Source organism: Kogia breviceps, chromosome 2, assembly GCF_026419965.1.
Source record: "Kogia breviceps isolate mKogBre1 chromosome 2, mKogBre1 haplotype 1, whole genome shotgun sequence".
NCBI lineage: Eukaryota > Metazoa > Chordata > Mammalia > Artiodactyla > Physeteridae > Kogia > Kogia breviceps.
In genome coordinates, this window is record NC_081311.1 from 38,045,750 (window position 1) to 38,066,328 (window position 20,579).

The 20,579-nt window shown below is 36.3% G+C and overlaps 1 protein-coding gene and 1 pseudogene across 7 annotated transcripts in view; one reads left to right on the top strand and one right to left on the bottom strand.

The window, feature by feature from the left end:
• The window catches only part of RNLS (renalase, FAD dependent amine oxidase), a 346,205-nt gene that overhangs the window by 63,951 nt on the left and 261,675 nt on the right, over positions 1-20,579 (top strand). The gene's annotated exons all lie outside the window — the stretch shown is intronic.
• LOC131751628 (tetraspanin-6 pseudogene) lies at positions 5,538-6,494 on the bottom strand (annotated as a pseudogene).

The following is a 20,579-nucleotide window of genomic DNA, read 5'->3' on the forward strand; positions in this document are numbered from 1 at the left end:
TGCAGGGAAGATGAAGTTAGACAAAGTTAACCTAGTAATAAAGCTTTAGTAACTGTTAGGAGTGATACTTCTGAGAATATTAAGTGCCTATCATTTGATTCATCTATCAGCCATTCCCACTTAAATTCCCATGTAAATCGTACGGAGACATAGGCAGGAGGGAACTACAAAGAGAAGCAGAGAGCTCCACACTAAAGTCCTGGAAGCCTTTGGAACAGTACTGCTTCTGTACTCACGTGGAAAAAATCAACACTGAATCAGAGCATGAGACATCCCCAGCCACCCAGCTGCTTTTCATGCAACACAGAGTAATTTCTACATGTTATGAACTTCAGAGAGCCCAAAGCAACTTTAGCTTCAGGAACTGGCTCACTGGCAGGAAAGCAACAGGAGATAGTGGTATTCATTGGAAATGGGCACAGTACTTGGCAGAGGCAACAGTGTCCAGCAGGTTATGGTGGCAGATTAGTGATCTGTCAACCAGAGGCAGCTGATAAACACATTTACACATCATGGAAGACCTCAGAGGCCTAATTTCAGGTATCATGAGGGTGAGGGTTATCCAAAGCAGAAGAGGAAAGTGCCAGACCACATGTAGTAGCTGACAGGGCTTGTTCAAGAGCACCCATGAGATAACCCTTGGAGGTCCATAAATATTTGCAAAGGGCTTTGCAGGGCATTAGAGATTATAGATACTTTGTTTTAATCCGTAGGGTCAGGAAGCAGCACAATGTGAATTCTTAAATTTCTTGGGCTTAGAGAAAGGCTTTTTCCCTGGGTTTTTTTTTTTTTTTTTTTTTTAGATTTGTTAAATCTTGAACAGTGATGTTTGAAATATTTAAGAGAGACATACGGTGTGCTTTAGAAATAAGATATGCTTTACTGTTTTCATAAGTTTAAAGAAATGGTAACTGGGCCTATGTAAGCATTGCTCCAGTGTCTACTGCCTAATAAATGAGATTATGTGAGGGGGTGGGAGTATTATATATGAAACCCTTTTATACAGTGCCTGGAACTTAAGTACAGAAGATATTAGTTTGCATAGACTTCTAATCTTCCCCTTTCAAGATGTTTATAATTTAGGAAAGGATAGGGATGGAACATTTGCTAGACTTGGAAAAGAACAGAACTTTGAGCCTGAATAAGCATCAGATTCACCTACAGAGATTTTTAAAAATACAAATGCCTGCCCCTGAATCAGGGTCTCTGACTGTGGGACACAGGTACTTTTTAAATGCTCCTCAGATGATTCTGATGAGCAGCAAAGCTTATGAACCACTGGTTGGAGGCTGGAGAAAGTACTGATTTTCTGCTTTATAAAAACAAAAGCCAATCCTTTATAAAAGGCTTATCTTTGCTTTCCTTAAGGATGTGCCATGGCCAAATGGAAAAAGGACTGGGTTGGGATCTAGTCCTATATTTGGCTCTGCTAATGGAGAAGGTCACTTAATCTCTTTTATCTCAGTTTCTTAGCTGCTTATGGAGACTCTGATACTTTCTGTCCAGAGCTGTTGTGAGTATTAAAAGAAATGAAGCTTCTATACCATAGGAGCTGACCTGTAGTAAGTAGGCAATAAATATTAGTTCTTACTTGCCCTTTTCCCCTCTCTCTATGTAAACAGTGATTCTTCAAAACAAGTACTTTAAGGCTTCCCTGGTGGCACAGTGGTTGAGAGTCCGCCTGCCGATGTAGGGGACACGGGTTCGTGCCCCGGTCCGGGAAGATCCCACATGCCACGGAGTGGCTGGGCCCGTGAGCCATGGCCGCTGAGCCTGCACGTCCGGAGCCTGTGCTCCGAGACACCACAACAGTGAGAGGCCCACGTACCGCAAAAAAACCCCAAAAAACAAAACAAGAAACAAGTACTTTAGCACCTCAGTTCACAAACTAATGGGGGAGATGAGTAACAAACCAATTACACAAATATTTATTCAATTACAATTTTAAATGACATGTTATAAGGATCTCTCGTATGATTTTCTGACCTAATTTACATAGTATTTTAGCATTCTGTTTCAGCTATGATTTTTTTTTTCATACTGATGTATTGAAATAATTTTCTCTCCAATGTTAATACATGAAAGCTTATTCTAGGGAATAGATATGCCTTATCCACAAGTATAAATGACAGATGCACACTATTATTTTGCCTGTGGTTTATATTATACATATGTATGTTACCTACTGTTATGGATAAATATGTGTACCCTTAATGCCAAGCTTTTTGAAAGCCCTTTTTCATGTATTTTAATAAAGAATCTAGATTTTAAATTTTATATAAACTGTTGGATTAAAAAACAAAAGGACTGGTTCTCATTATGGTCTAAGTTGGCTGAAAGGGCAATGAAGAAATGTCCAGAGTCAGTTCTGTTTGGCAGCATTAAAAAGAGAAATGTCTCCTACCATGTTTTTAAAAACAACTTTCAGTTAAGTTTCATTTGGGATTAGGGTCCGTCCTAGTTATATACTTCAGCAAATTAAGATTTATAACAAAAGAGTTTTAGTATCTTAACACCATTAATCAGAGCTGTAATCTGTTCATTGTTTCCCATTGTGTAAAATTCAGTGTTCCTTTTCAAATGGCATGAGAATTGCCTCTCAAAATCTTCTGGCATTGATAATCAAGTTTTGTTAGGTGGGAGAATGTTTATTCAGTTAAAAATTATATGACTCTCTTTGACTTTTCACTTTTCATAAGTAATTTAGGCCTTCAGCATTTGTGTCTATAAGAAGTCTAGGGCTTCCCTGGTGGCACAGTGGTTGAGAATCCACCTGCCAATGCAGCGGACAAGGGTTGGATCCCTGGTTCGGGAAGATCCCACATGCCACGGAGCAACTAAACCCGTGCGCCACAACTACTGAGCCTGTGCTCTAGAGCCTGTGAGCCACAACTACTGAGCCCACGTGCTGCAACTACTGAAGCCCACGTGCCTAGAGCCCGTGCTCCACAATGAGAGAAGCCACTGCAATGAGAAGCCCATGCACTGCAACGAAAAGTAGCCCCTGCTCGCCGCAACTAGAGAAAGCCCCCACGCAGCAACGAAGACCCAACACAGCCAAAACTAAATAAATAAAAATAATAAATAAATTTATTTTAAAAAAAGAAGTCTATAAGAAACTTCTTCACTGAATGGTATAAGTGCCCATGTTGAAAGATTATTTCTAGATTACTAGTAAAAAATATTAGAAGAATAAGGACTGGCTTGTGGAAATCACGAAAATGTATCAACCTATGTTATGTATGTATGTATGTGTAAAACAGAGGCCATTTCATTCAGTTTATTTCATATGTCATAAGATAAATATTAAAGTGAACCTCTGAGACATCATAAAAATTAGCACATTCAAAGCATTTAAATTCTCAAAGCATTGTTAAAACATTAAACCTTTTAGATATGTTCTCAGCTAAATATTATTATCCCCATTTTATAGCCAGCATTATGGACATCCAAGGGCAATGCCAATTTTTGTCAATAAATGGTACATCAAATATGTGTATTGGTAAAAAAAGTTGATACATTTATTCTTTCCTTATTAAGGAAAGTCTGCTTGTGATAAAAAGGAGTTCTGTACATAGGGCAATAGATTTATGCACAATGAATTTATAATGATTTCCCAGATGTTCATATTTAACTAGCAACCATTATGAAAGGCACAAGGCTTTCAAAGGTTATCTTCCTGATTAACAGCTTTCACCATTCCTGGCTGGGTGATTTTATAGCCTGTTAGGGAAATTAACCATGTCGTCTCCTGGTCATAGCTATCATAATACAGACAGAATATAATTTCACACATTTCAATCATATTTTGAGATGAAAACCAGACATTACTTGATTTACTTAATGATTTATATACTGTCATAGATATATTGACTTACCCAAAATATGAAGGGAAATAGACAGTTTTTCAAAGTTAGCATATAGTTTTTAATACAAAAATATGGCCATGATAAGAGATGAAACATATGACCTCAAAAAGGCTCTCAAGAACTTCATGTCCCATGATTAATTTTTCCTTTTTCATAATGCTGTTGAGTATGCCAGTATGTCAAATTTCATTTTCTAAGAAAAGCATCTCTTTGAAACTAACTCAGTAGTGAAGAGGGAAACACTAAATCATAAAATGCCATCCAACTTTATAGACAGACTAAAAATTATAGGGATTTCTCAACAGTCCCAACAATGCAATATTGCTGTGAATGCATGTGGTTCCTTAAGCTTGAGTGGCTTATTATAATCAGACTATATTCTCACACCATGTAAATCCATTATAGTTTATGACTTAAATCCATGAGAATTATAACTGAGAGAGCCTTATCCAATCAAGATCAAATTTAATTATATGTTCACATTATAATCTAGAGAACAGAGGTTTTAATTTAAAACCACCCTCTCCTCTTTGCTCTGAATGGAAAATAAAGAATCGTTTTTTTCTCAGTTTGACATACTTTCCAGGACATATGAATCTTTCATATGCCTCTAATGCCCTACACTTAGATAGACCCTAACCCAGGCATCTTCCCTTCTATGTCTTCTAACCCTCTGTATTTGTTTTCTAGGACTGTGTATTAGTTTGCTAGGGCTACTATAGCAAAATGCCAGAGATTGGGTGACTTAAACAATGGAAATTTATTTTCTCATAGTTCTGGAGACTACAAGTCCAAGATCAAGGCATCAGTAGGTTCTCCTGAAGCCTTTCTCCTTGACTTGTAGACAGCCACCTTCTTCCTGTGTCCTCACACGGTCTTTCCTCTGTCTGCATGCATGTCAGGTATCTCTCTGTGTGTCCAATTTCCCTCTTTTTATAAGGACACCAGACAGATTGGGTTAAGGCCCCACAGTAATGGCCCCATTTTACCTTATTCACCACTTTAAAGGCCCCATCTCCAAATAGAGTCACTTTCTGAGGTACTGGGGGTTAGGGTTTCATTATATGAATTTCGAGGGGTACAGTTCTGCCCATAACACCTTTTATGTATTGCTCCCACTCTCCCCACTCCTTCCCCTTTTTCTTTTCTTACTTTTTGCCTTAAACATTTATGAGCACCTACTTGTATGCCAGGTACTTGGCTAGAGGCTGAAGATACAGTGATAAATGAATAAATAAGTCTTTTTCCCCAAAGATCTAGAGGGGAAAGTAAGAAAGTAGTTAATTACATTACAGAAGGATAGTGTTCTGATCAGGGTGCACATAAGGCACTCTGAAAGGACAGCACAAGACCATTGAAACCTGTCTTAGGGAATTAAGGTAAACCTTTACTGTAGAAGCAGTCTTCAGGTGAGTTTTGAATGACTAGTAGAAATCAGTCAGAAGAAGAAAACTGAGAGAATGCTCCACAAAGAAACAGCATGTACAGGATCCCATAGGTGGGAAAGACACAGGACACCTAGACCCTGAAAATAATTCAGTAGAGTTTGAGTGAAGCAGTTGTGAGACTGAGGCAGTAAGTAATGGAGAAATACTAAATCAGTATTTTTTTTTTATTGCTTCATTTACAATTTACTAAGATCTTCCAGTATTTCAGAGTGACGGGGATTTCAACTATCTAACATGAATGGGACAAAAGGTGGACTTCGAACATATCAAGCAAATGTCTTGATCAAATCAGACTACTGGTATAGTTTTTCATTCTATCTGTAAGAAATGTCAGTCTTCCATCCAGGCGATCTTGTAAGTCACAGGGTTGGGGGTGGGGATGTTAATATCCTTAAAGTTGGAGAGGAATAGGCCCGTGTTATGCTGGTTACACTATCTCATACTGGTTATTTGTTATGGCGTGAGAGAGGCAGTAGGCTAGAAAGATTCCAATCAGCTGGAAGCAAGCAACTCCAAAAGAAATTCCTGCAACAACTTCCATTTCTGACTCTATAATGGTCATCACCTTTATAAAACAACCTTCATTGTTTACTTTATCTGCATCTCTCTGAGGAGAACAACCTTCAAGTTTACAGCAGCTCTTGGAAAATCCTTTTTCTGAGTAATAATTAGTATCCTTCCAATCTCTATAGTCGGTGACACCGCAACAATGTAACGTATTTTGGATCTTGTCTACTGCATCGCTTCTATAATCTCCCGTAGCGTTATATTGCTTTAAAGCTTTCTCATAATTATTCTTAAAGCTGTTCTTAATCTCATGTCTGAAAACAAATCCTACAATGGCAGCGACCAGTTCAACCAAAAAAATGAGAGTCCGAAACATTGCATACAGTTTTAGCATCCATGCAGAAGCTCGGCAGGTAGCAAAACAGCCAAAGGTGCCCAAAAGAATAATGACAGTGCCAGTGCCAATGAGCACGAAGGGGACATTGGTGGTCTTTTCATTTAAAAGGGAAAAATAATTCTCTAGGCTCACCTTGCCCCAAATGCCAACAGCAAGAAGGATAACACCAGTGACCCAGAAGATGAATGTGTAGATCAAGAGGACGCTCTTGAAACAAGTGATGACCGGTTTGGTCTGCAGCCTCTGAGATGGGGATGCCATGACTAGCCTGAGACCCTGCCCCCCTAAATCAGTATTAAGTACTGCTTGGAAGTAAATTAACAAAATAAAGTTATGCTTGGGAAAATAAGTCATATTAAAATCAAAATAGAAATGAAAAACTTGGAAAAAATATTTGCAGCTTATAGTACAAAGGGCTGGTTTCCTTAAAATATAGAGTTCTACTAATCAGTATGAAAAGGCCAGTAATTCAGGAGAAACATATGTAAAGGACTAGAGAGTTGAAATAAAAAGAAATATGAGTGGCTCTTAAACATATGAAAAAAAAGATACAGTATAAAACTACAAGATATTTTCACCTTTGGTATTGGCAGATATTTTAAAATTTGATAATGTATTATAAAGGTAAAGAGAAACAGATACCTACATTTCTGGTGGAGTGTCAATTGTTACAATCTCGACAGAGGAAAACTTGGCAATATCCCTCAAAATTATAAGTACAAATTTCTAACAGTTCAATTTCTAATTGAAATATCCACACAAATGTGAAAGTGTTTATACAGCTTTTCATTGCAGCACTAACTGTAATAGCAAAATTTTAATATCTAATAATAAATTTTACACATTAAGTATTTCAAGGGAGGTGTGATGATATCTGCAACATATTCTGAAATTAATAGAAATATAGGAGGGATGGATAGATATGTGATAATGCAAGTATATGATAAAATATTATTTATAGACTCTAGCTGGTGGGTGTATGAGTGTTTACTGCAAAATTAAACTTTTGTGTATGTTTGAAAACCTTTATAATAAAATATTTGGGAAAAAAAGATTGCTAGTAATCTTCAAGTCTATCCATAGGGGCATGGCTTATCTAATGATGGTGCATCCATACGATGGAACACTACAGCTATTTAAAAAAAGGAAAAGACAGATGTTTATGTACAGACAGGGAAGACTCTCCAAGATATATTATGAAGTGAAATAAGAAAGATATCAAAGACTGTATATATACACTGCCATTTGTGTATAATATCTTAAAGTATGTGCAAAAAATTGGAAAAAAATATAGCCTCTGTTAAGGGACTTCATCTGGGGGATGGGATGAAAGGGAGATCTATTCTTTCATACATTTTTTTAAACATCTTTATTGGAGTATAACTGTTTTACAATAGTGTGTTAGTTTTTCCTTTACAACAAAGTGAATCAGTTATACATATACATATGTTCCCATATCTCTTCCCTCTGGCGTCACCCTCTCTCCCACCCTCCCTATCCCACCCCTCTAGGTGGTCACAAAGCATAGAGGTGATCTCCCTGTGCTATGCTGCAGCTTCCCACTAGCTATCTATTTTACATTTGGTAGTGTATATATGTCCCTGCCACTCTCTTACTTCATCACAGCTTACCCTTCCCCCTCCCCATATCCTCAAGTCCATGCTCTAGGTCTGTGTTTTATTCCCATCCTACCACTAATCTCTTCATGACATTTATTTTTCTTAGAGTCCATATATATGTGTTAGCATATGGTATTTGTTTTTATCCTTCTGACTTACTTCACTCTGTATGACAGACTCCAGGTCTATCCACCTCATTACAAATAACTCAGTTTCATTTCTTTTTATGGCTGAGTAATATTCCATTGTATATATGTGCCACATCTTCTTTATCCATTCATCTGTTGATGGACACTTAGGTTGCTTCCATGTCCTGGCTATCGTAAATAGAGCTGCAGTGAACATTTTGGTACATGACTCTTTTTGAATTATGGTTTTCTCAGGGTATATGCCCAGTAGTGGGATTGCTGGGTCATACGGTAGTTCTATTTTTAGTTTTTTAAGGAACCTCCATACTGTTCTCCATAGTGGCTGTATCAATTTACATTCCCACCCGCAGTGCAAGAGGGTTCCCTTTTCTCCACACCCTCTCCAGCATTTATTGTTTGTAGATTTTTTGATGATGGCCACTCTGACTGGTGTGAGGTGATACCTCATTGTAGTTTTGATTTGCATTTCTCTAATAATTAATGATGTTGAGCATTCTTTCATGTGTTTGTTGGCAATCTGTATATCTTCTTTGGAGAAATGTCTATTTAGTTCTTCTGCCCATTTTTGGATTGGGTTATTTGTTTTTTTGATATTGAGCTGCATGAGCTGCTTGTAAATTTTGGAGATTAATCCTTTGTCAGTTGCTTCATTTGCAAGTATTTTCTCCCATTCTGAGGGTTGTCTTTTGGTCTTGTTTATGGTATCCTTTACTGTGCAAAAGCTTTTAAGTTTCATTAGGTCCCATTTGTTTATTTTTGTTTTTATTTCCATTTCTCTAAGAGGTGGGTCAAAAAGGATCTTGCTGTGATTTATGTCATAGAGCCGTTCTGCCTATATTTTCGTCTAAGAGTTTGATAGTTTCTGGCCTTCAATTTAGGTCTTTAATCCATTTTGAGCTTATTTTTGTGTATGGTGTTAGGGAGTGTTTTTGAGTTTTGAGTCATGTGCATTTACTATCTACTCAAAAGTAGAGTTTGAAAACATAATAGATACTTTTGATGTCTTACTTTATATAGTTCTCACTGCCATCCAGCAAGGTAGGTGTTATTGTCACCATTTGCAGCAGAGAAAAAGAGTTTCTGAGAAGATCAAAAATTTGCCAAGGCAAATTTTTGTACCTGAGAAATTTGGGCAAAATTATCTGCCCAAATTTAGTACCTAAAATTGCAAAACCTTTGCCTTTTGAAAACACTGCCAAGTAGTGCAAGGAAGAACTGCATTCCAAGCAGAGGAGACAGGCTGAGCAAAGGGTACAAAGGTGGGAAGGGAAGTGCTCACTGGAGAACTCATGCAGTACAGAGTAGCTGGAGTGCAGAATGCATTGTGGAGAGTAGTGGGAGAGAATGAAAATGAAAATGACAGGCTGGATTATGAAGAAAACTTAGATGCCATGTTAAGAATTGTGAACTCTATCGTACGGACATTTAGGAGCCATGGATGATATTGAAGATGAGTTTCTTTTTGACCATGTATGGAGAAGGATAGAGAAGAGTAAAAAATGACAAGTTCAGACAACGGGCTTAATGGGGAGCTTTTGTTACCCATGTTGCTTTCTGAGCATCAGTCAAGAAATGGAATGGAAAATGTTTTGTGAACTGTAGAGCACTTTCATTATAAATTGTCATGTTTATATTTTATATGCATATATGAAGAAAACCTTATTTATATGTATACGTATTATATGTAATAAAAACCTCCCAAATAGAACTTCTACTGACAGTTGACTGCAGCAAGAATTATGGCAGAAGGGGACTTGTTGCTGACATAAAAGTATGCAAACACTTTTTAATCTAAATCTCACCCTCCTTTAAAAAAGAAAATAATAATAGCTAATAAGAGTAGTCAGCACTATCAAGGGATTACTACGTACAGGATTTTCCCACCTTCTTTGTTACAGTATTGTATTATAAATATAATAATAATTATAAATATTCTATTTAATATTAAATATTATAGAATTAAATATTATAATAAATAATATGTGTTATGAATAATAAATGTAGTTGTAAATGCTATTTAGTGGCAAAATTTCCCTTGTATTTTGTACTATTTTAATGCATGCTATAGTACTCATTTGAGTTCACTTAAATATAGTATGACTGATTTACATTCAAGGATGATTTTGCCTTGTTATTTACAAAAGTAAAAAATTGAAAATAATCTAAATATCCACAATAAAAATTTGATTACATAAATCATTGTACATTTATATTATGGGATATTATGCAGGCATTAAAAAAAGAGTGTTTAGGGCTTCCCTGGTGGCGCAGTGGTTGGGGGTCCGCCTGCCAATGCGGGGGACGCGGGTTCGTGCCCCCGGTCCGGGAGGATCCCGCGTGCCGCGGAGCGGCTGGGCCCGTGAGCCATGGCTGCTGGGCCTGCGCGTCCGGACCCTGTGCTCCGCAACGGGAGAGGCCGCAGCAGTGAGAGGCCCGCGTACAGAAAAAAAAAAAAAAAAAAAAAAGAGTGTTTAATGGCAAATGAAAAAAATAGGAAACAAAATTTTATCTACAGCATGACTATCAGTTTGTCAAGGAAGTCAGTGATCTCCAGATTGCAAAATCCAACTATCAGTCCTCAGCCTTCATCATACTTGACCTACCTGGGGTACTTGAGTATAGATTACTATCACTCCCTCCTTCTTGAAATACTGTCTTCACTTGGCTTCCCAGACAACACTCCTTTTATCTTTCTTACCTCTTTCTTACCTTTTATCTTCATGTCCTCTGCTCATTTTCTCTGATCTTCTCTAGACCTCTAAATGTTGGAGTGTCCAGGACTCAACCTAATGTTCTTCCCTTCCCCATCTATACCCTCCTCATCCAATTTCATGACTTTAAGTCCCAAATGTGTATCTTCAGCTTGGGTCTCTCCCCTGAACGCCAGCCTACTTGGGAACTCCACCTGCTTGTCTGATAAGCACCTCAAACTTAACTCATCCAAAGTAAACTTCTGATTTTTCCCTTTGCAAATATGTTTCTCCCACAGTTTTCTGCATTTCAGAAAATGACACTGCTATCCAACTCCAGTTGCTCAAGCCAAAAACTATGGTATTATTCTTAACTTTTCCCTTTCACACCCCACATCTTGGTCACTCAGGAAGTGAGGGAGCTGATGCAATCACTCCTGGCCTGTGTATCACTGAGAAATGATTCTCCTGAGAAATGAGGGCCTAAACGTCTCAGTGCAGCTAAAGGCCGGGAACCTACCAATGATTGGCTTGATAGGGAGGGAGGGAGATAATGCCCTAGAGAATCCACATTTTAGAATGGATAGATTTCTCCCTCACCCTAATCTGTATTCTTATGTTTCTTATTGTTTCCATTCAGAGCCTCAGTTTTTTCATATGTAAATGGGCATAATAATTGTATCTACCTCATAGTCTTTTTATGTGGATTAAAGTTGTAAGTGTATGTTAGGTGTTAATGAATATTGTGCTTGGCACATGGTAACCCTTTAATAAATATTAAACTTGCTTATCTGTTATTTATTTTCTTCTTGGATGATACAGTATATCCTCTTTATTAATAGAGATATTGCTATAATTTGATCACTATGGAATGAAGCATTTTAGGGACAGGAGAAGTTTGGCAAAGCTTTATTCTGAAGCTGCTTGTGATGTGAGTCAGTGGAAAGTTTAAATAAGTAAAACTATTTAAATTAAAATTTTAAATAATTTCTTGCTAGTTTGAATAATTGAAAAATTTTAAAGGTTTCTTTTCTCTTTTTCTGTTCGATTTTTTTAACCTGTTATTATCAGGATGGTTAGAATTATCTGCCCAAATGTTTTTTTGTTATAATTTTTTAAATGTGGTGTTTTCTATTCTATTACACCACACAGTTGCTTATTATCCCAAGAGTGCATTCAATTTATATACATACCATGCTATTCTGTTGGGGAAAACATAGTCCTTCACTTAAAAATCTGACATAAACTTGACATACTTTCATGAAATGTGAAATGGTTGAGATTTCTAATCCTAAATTATTCTCTAAATGTTCATTTATATTAAAAGCCTCAGTAGGCACATGTACTCCAAATGTTAATATCCTAGGGGATTACTTACATTGGCCATTTGGACATGGCTAGAAAGGAGACTATGAAAAATTTATTAGCATTGGAATGGGGTTTGATAAGTCATCTTGGCAGAAATATTCCTAAATTGTTCCAGGCAGATGGGTATCACTCTTGTGTTTTCAAAAATATTTGAGGAAGAAAGATTATATCACCAATTGGCATCTATTTTGGTATTTAATAATCATAGTTTTAAGGATATCCTTCCTTGTAGGTGTTTACTATTTAATCCTCCTTACTTTTTTATAATTGTGAACTTGGTAGAGAATAGGTCACCTGTACAATCACGTTTTGCATTTATTTTTGAGTTGTACCCTAATCCTTCATTTTTTTTTAACCTAAACTGTTTTTAAACATTCAACTTAACCATTTTGTGGCATTTTTGAAAAAGGCAGTCAATTTTATGTATTTCATTCTGAGTTCAGAACTGGGACTAGAATTGCTCTTTTTCTTTTTTTTTTTGCCTTCACTTTCTCTCTTACTTTGTCTCTTACTTTCTTTCTGCCATTCATTCTATTATTCAACAAATACTTTCCCAATGTCTACCCATACCAGCCACTATGCTAGGTGTTGAGAATGCAGTGAGGAACAAAATATATGGGGTCTGTTTTCTCGTGGAGCTCACAGACAAAAGTAATTCTGTCTTTTATTTAGGACAATGGGCAAAAATTGCCTGCCTTTGTTTGCCAGTGTCAAAGACCAGCTTGTCACAAACATCATAATCATATAAATAGAGAAGAAAGTGGTGAGTCCACCTGGTCACTCATCATTGTTGTGACATTGAACTTCAAAGTTCTGCATTTGTTCTTCTGGAGGCCAAATAAGAACCACAGAGGAATTTAGTTCAGGAATACAGGAGAACTCTACAGGGGCAATCTTAGAAGTGGTGTAAGAGCCATCTCACCTCCCCCCACCACACACAAATTTTAAAAAGTGTCTTGCCAAAGGAAAAACAGTCATTTGAAAACTATTGCATCCTGAAACCCAGAGGGAAATATGCAGTGCCTCTGAGAAAGGATGGAGGAGAGTGATAGTAAATCAGTAAATCAACAGTTGTATTTAGGAATTAAGCTGAGAATGGGAATATTTGACATTGTCCATGCCAATGTTTCTTTAAATTTCTGCATAGTTTTCTTCTATGTAAACATTGTCTCAAAGGGACATTCCTAGATGGGGTAGAATACTGGGAAAGCAGTGGAGGGGAATTTAGGAAACAGGCTTTGACCAGCAGACACAGAGTTCCAAGACTGTGGTCTTTTAACTCCCCACCCCCATGGTTACTACAGCCACTATCATCACCACCACCGCCATCACCCACGATTCACAAGCTACTGGTGGGGAAACACTAGTAGAGGTCATTAGGATTGTATCAAATAATAGCGGTAAATAACAAGAACAGCAATATACTGAATACTCACTATATGTCAGACCCTCTGGCAGATACTTTACATTATCTCATGGAATCGTGAGATAATCATGAGATAAATATCCCCATTTACAGATGGGGAAATAAAGGCATGGAAAACTGATGTAATTTTCATTAGGTTATACAGCTTGTAGGTGGTGGAGTTATTCAAACAGAGGTCTCTCTGTCTGCATAGAACACAGTCATAGCCACAAGGCTACAATTTCTTTCTAGATCTCTGTTTCACTTGAGAACCTTCACTCAAGAACCCTCAATTTCAAACTGTTTACCAGTTGGAATTTGTGCTTTTCCCCAAGTCTGATGGATACACAGCTGGCAACTGAAGACAGGACAAGAGACTTAATAAAAGGCTTCAAAATAGTTCTTCCTTATAGTATAGAGACCATTCAAGATTAAAATTCAGATTTTCAAAGAATGGTAATTCACTTTGCAGCTGCAACTGCTATCCATTAACTGATTAACTCCTCTCACTATTGACTGTTTACTGTATTTTAAGGTTGCAGAAATATCCAGTAATCCTACAGTTATCAATTGTAGAGACATTAGATTTACATATAATCACAGCTCAAAATCATGCCTGTGGATATAATAAGTGGTTACATTCTTTTATCAGTGGATTTAGTTTCCTCGTGGCCAATAATTTTGAACTCTCAATGTGTGCTTCATTGAAATTAAATATTCATTATGATCTTTTGAAGTTTACATTGGAAGGTACTTCAAAAACTACTATCAGTACATCAAATTACAATGTATTGTTTCTCTTTTTAAAAATCTGATAGTGGTAATCCATGGTGAATTTTGCTCTTTTCAATTCTTTCATCAGTGCAGATGTTAGCAACTCACATGGGACAGCTAAAAAATGCTTTCTCATAAAAGCTATAGAAGAAAGTCAGCCGTAAATCATATACTTTAAATATGGGGAGAGCATCTTGCTATGGATAGTACAGTTTCTCAAGAACAGATGATTGTAAAATGAAAGGTTTAATACTCCCATTAACAAAGCACTTTCCTTATTGATTTGTTTGCAGTTGATTGGACCCCTTCTTTTAGGGATGTCATTTAGGACTTACTGTCTTGTATTTTTCAATAGCTTTTTAAAAGTTCCAGGAAAAATATCCAAAGAAAATATTATGCTCATTTCATGTGTGTGTGTGTGTGTGTGTGTGTGTGTGAGTGAGAGAGAAAGAGAGAGAGAGAGAGAGAGAGAGAGAGGCGGTGTGGGGGGTAGGGAGGAGAGAGAGCGATTGGGGCAGGTAGGCCCTCAGATTACACATTCACATTTCATTGCATTTCATATTTCATCTCATAGCTCTTGGACTTGACTGATGGTTAACAGTAAACATGTATAATTATTCTTTCATGCAACTTGGCCATTGGCAGTGATTTTCGTAGCAGTAATTTAACTGCTGAGGCTGCAAGTCAAGATTCATCAGTTTTATTAGGATGCTGAACCTTAAAAGCTTATGGTTGATGATGTTATTAACTCTCTCTGCATTTCCTCTGTAGTAAAGGGGAAAATTGGAAGTGCAGCACTTTTTAATATAGTCCACGTGTGGGTGGCTATAAAATATGGGGGTGAAAACTATGTCAGAGCTGAGTAAGTGACTAACCCACTTCTCAACTCTGCCACTTCAGTTGTCAAGCATTTAGTTGCTTCAAAATACTTTATTTCACTTTGTGAAAATGAATTTATGGAATTTTTTTGTGTGTTGACTTTTTTTTGTTTTTAGAATACTCACCTTTCTTATGGTTTCTAGACATATTTTTTGCATTAATTTTTGTCCATCTTATGAAAATGTTCAAAATTACAGAAGAGCTGAAAAATAGCTCGATAACATCTATATACATCAATTGTTACCATTGTTGCAGATTTATTTTCTCTTTGTATAATAGATAATTCCTGTTTATCTTATATTTGTTTATTTTTGCTTGTTTTTGTTTATTTTTCCTGAATCATTTGAAAGTAGGTTGATAAGTTGCAGACATCATAACTGGTTATTTTTTATTATTTTAAATTCATGACCCAATTAAAATTCATTGCATTAGGTTGTTAATCTCTTTAGCTTTAATCTTAAAATTTCTTCCTACAACCCCTCCTGGACTCTACTTTTTTGTTATTTGCAACCTTGACTGTTTTGAAGAGTTTAGACCAGTAGAAAATTTGATGATCTGAACTTCTCTCACTGTTTTCTCATTAAATTCAGGTTAAACCACTGGATCTCCAATTTTAACATGTTTCAGAAACATCTGGAGGGCTTATTAAACATAGATTGTTTGGCCTACTTCCAAAGTTCCTGATTCAATAGGTCTGTGTTGGACCTATTTGCATTTCTAATGCTGATGCTAATGTTGATGCTGCTGGTCTAGGGACCACACTTTGAGAACCACCAGGTTAAACATTTTTGACATAGATGACATGTGTACTTCTTAACTCCATCACATCAAAGGGCACAAGGTGGCAGGTTGTTCCTCTGCTGATGATAATTTGATCATTTGGTTGGTTAAGTTGTTGACTGCTAGGTCTCTCCATTGTAAAGGACCATTCTTCTTTGTACTTAGTTATCTATGGAATGATACTCTGTAAGTAATAAGTAATTTGCAGGGAGAAACTGTGAATTTCTATTCCTAAATAGCCTGGTTTTAGCATCTAGTGATACTCCTTGTCTGAATCAGTTGTCATTATTCTATTCTTCTTTAAAGAAGAAGAATATTTTGTTTTTCTTCCTCCTCTCTCTTTCTTCCTCCTTCCCACACATATACATACACATACAGTTTCTCTCTCTCTCTCATACTGTTTCTCTGCTCTCTTCCTCACCTTTTCCCTCTTTCCCTCTCCTTCCCACCTGCTTACCCCTCTTCTGAGTTTCACTATGGTTCAAGATTTTTAAAATTCAATGTTATAATTTATTGCCATTGTTACTATTTTTAAGACTCAAATTTTCCCAGGTTTATCCAGTGATAACCCCTTCTGGGTACTTTCTTGTTGTCTGGCAAAAGATATTCAAATCTCTCCTTGTACTTTTTCGGCTCTAGACTTGGAATCAGCCATTTCTCTAAGGACAACTAGTTTCTTTTTGTTGGGAATATTATTTAGAAGCCATTGTCTGGGTCCTGGGTGTTTTTAATTACTACCAGGGTGTCATTACTCCTACACCCTTTCAGAGGACAAACCTAAGATTTAATTTTTTAAGAAGTGATAAATTCAAATGCAGCACCAGAGTTCTTCCTCATCGTCCTCCAGTCCCCATTGGTATCCATAGTCATCCACAATAACAACTCTGATTCTCAAAAAAAATTTCAAAACATTCCAAAATTTTTTTAAATTTAAGTATATGCATAAATATTTGCTCATTTGCTCCAGTCCATATAAAATAGATTAAGAATTATAGTAATAATACTTCAACCAACAATAGTAAAACTACTAAGAAAATTAGATTTCCTTGTAATTTTTTTTGTCCTTAGAATTTACTAGAGTATATGTAGTCTGAGGGCTATGTTCAAAAGTTTCTTAAATTATTTTTCTTTGTGTTTGTGTTATCAATTTGATATAGTTTATTGTAGTTGTTGCTCTTTTTATTCTATTTTAGGGTTTGTTTTTCCAATTGTTTTGATTTAATTTTATGTTTTGAATATGTAAACTATTTACAAGGTCAAAGTCAAAATTATGTAAAAATCAAAAAGCTTAAACCCATTTGTATTCATTAGTTTCAGGTTTATTCTTCCTATGTTTCTTTTGACAAAAGTAAATAAATATGTGTACATTTACTCTTCTTTCTTATGCAAAAGGAGCATATTATATATATTCTTTGGCATCTTTTTTTTTCATTTAACAATATATTCTGGGAATCAGAATATACCAGTTCATAAAGATCTTCCTCATTCTTTCTCAGAAGTACAGATATCCCATTTTGCATTATAGATAATTCAATCAGTGTCTTGCGGATGAGCTTTTAGGTTGCTTACAAATTTTTGCTGTGGTAACCAATGCAAGCAGCTTTTAGCTGGCCTTATTTATGGTCTCTCATGATGTTGCAATAAAGCTATGGACCAGTTATTTTATGCTCAGTTGAGGTTGGAGAATCCACTTCCTAGATCACTTATATGGTTGCTGACAAGCCTTTATTTCTTGCCACTTGGGCCTTTCCATAGGCACCTGAGTATCCTCAAGACATGACAGTTGGCTTCCTTCTCCCCTGGGCCACTTTCTGACATGATAGCTGTCTTCCTCCAGAATGCATGATGAGAGAAAGCACATGCACACATCCAAGGCAGAAACCATAGTCCTTTCATAAGCTAATACTGGAAGTGTCATCTGGTCATATCTGGTATATTTTATTAAACTAGAAGTAAGTCACTGGGTCCAGATGACACTAAAGGGAAGGAGAATAGGCACCACCTCTTGGGGGGAGGAGTGTCAAAAATTGGTGACCACACTGATATTCTTTAAACTACCACATTGTTTGACACAGAGACTTCAATCTCAAAACACTTTTTCTGTGATAGCACTGTACTATATAATATCACAATTGTTATCTCATTTAATCCTAACAACCATCTTGTACTGCTCCAGAGTAGAACTATACCTCTATCAAATCTCAGCTTTATAGTTTTAATGCTTTTCCAGGTTATAAATTAATTTCTATGACTATTCCCAATATAAAATTTCAGTAGATCATCTTACACATCTGTGCTATTCAGTACCTTAGCTTTTGTTGAAATGTTTTAGGACAATGATAATGAAAAAACAAACAAACCCTATTTAGAGTGGGAAGAAAAGGGTGGAGTGATTGATTTAAAAGACTGGCTGTAAATTGATGATTGTTGAGGCTGGATGATGGAAAGATACTTGAGGGCTCATACTATTATACATATATATGTGTTGTGTATGTGTGTGTGTGTTCCAATAATGAGAAGTAAAAAAAAAAAAAACAAAGAGGGGAGGAGGAAAAAAAGAAAACCTATCTCTTTTAATTTAAATTTTCTGTCCTTCAAGATTTATTGCAGTAAAGGAATATAAGCGTTTTTGAACATTAAAAAAAATTGACTAGTTCTTCTTTTAACTATCAAGTTTTCTGCTCATCAGAAGGAACCTCAAGTTCCTAACGTGTAGCCCTTCTTCTGTGAGAGAGTTCTCAAACTTTACTGTATGTAAGAATCACCTACAGAGCTTGTTAAAATCTTCCCAGGTCCCCAGACCAGCAATTATAATTTAGAATAAATCAGTGGAATAAAAAACTCTTCATTTTAAACAAATACTTCTGGTGTTTCTGATTCCAATTTGATATACACCGTTCTGTGGACTTTATAGTGAGGGCACTCTTACGAGTAAAGCAGTATGATAGATAGAAAGATGAAGTGATGTTCTCACACTATGCTATATTTCCTGAAGGAACTTGCAAACTACTAGAGCAGAAAGATGTGCACAAAGTGTTATAACAGGAGTATCAATAATTGGGCTGATTCCACATTATGCTACCAGCTCTCAGCAAGGAATGAAGATCATATGGGAGCAAATTTCCTGTCTGGATGAGCAGAATATAACAAGAGCTTTGAAAATATAAAGGAATATATCATTGTTTGCTTTTCTAAAGATCAGATGTTTCAAGCTAGTCTTGTCAAGTGCTGAAAATCATTCATTTTTAGATGACTGCTCTGATAATTGCCAGGGTTTTAGGTTATTGATTAAAGAGAAATCCACATGCTTTGACTATAAAATGTGCAAATGAGGAAGGTAGTTTAAAAACTAACACCTTGTAGCTCACAAGATCAACTCACTGAAATGTCATGGTAGACCTTAGAGAAGCTCAGGAATGTGATGGGCAAAGTCAGTTTTTTAATTCTTCAGATCTTCTCAGGAACACTGATAGATAGACTATTAAGAGTCTACGCTGCTGGGAACCCAGCTGTTACCATTGGGTTGCCTCATTCATCAGTTAAAATATATTTTGTGAATAGGATTGTATGCTACTAGGCATAGTGGTGGAAGGCATAAGGGTTTGGGGAGAAAACTAACATTTAATTGAATGCTGTGAATCTTCACTTTTCCTCACAACCAAATTATGAAATAGGTATTATTCCCATTTTAATGATAAGGACACAGATTTAAAGGTAATGACTTTTACAGCTAATTTATAACTATCAATCAGGTAAAATATATCCCCAAGTGATCAAATGATTTGCTCCTTAGTATGAAATTTAATTAATATTGTTGATATTAAGTTTTTCTAATAATAGGAAAGCAGAAGAAAGATAATCCTAGTTCAGCAGCATCAAAATAATAATAGCTAACTTTTATTGAGTACTTATGAATTAGGTATACTATTTAGTATATATAAATCCATCTTGCATCGTCTCTTGAGTTAAGACCATAATGTCACTATATAGATAGCTGTTTATGTAGGGTAAGGGAAAGCAAATGTAATTCATCTACTTTCTAGACATGGTTATACTTTTATTACATATCTCCTACTACTACACTGCTTGTGAGTAATCTCTTCAAGAGATGAGTAAGATCATAGGAATAACATAACAGGCAAGCTACACTTTTTGAAGAGGGTGGTGATTTAAAATGTATCTTTGGATTAAACACCAGTGATTGAGCATTATATTTTTCTCAGTTTCAGAGAAATACCAACACTAAGTAGCATGATTTGCTTGCCTTAGCTTGTATCTGCAGTTTTGAAGAACTGCTTTTATCCTGAATAAAACTAAACAGTGATATAAAAGTTGAAGTGCAACTCTAAAAAACCCAGGTGACTGCAGTAGTATTAACCCATTGTGAATTCCTAAACGATAGTCCAGAACTAACTCCTGTTAAGCCCAAAGTTATCCAGAGAAAAGTTTACTTCTAGTTTAGAAAATACAGACCTCCCAAGAGCAGATGAGTTCATTCAGCTCTAGAACATGTCTGACATAAGTGCTGGAACAAGTTATATAATTGTCTTAATTCCAGTGTTCCAACTGAAGCATGTGGCCCTGCTCACTGTCTCTAGTGGAGTTAATGTGGGAGATGATTCCTCTGGTGAAATAATGAATCAATGGTCTCCTGTTCAGACTACCGCAGGAGCTAACATATATTCGAGAATGAG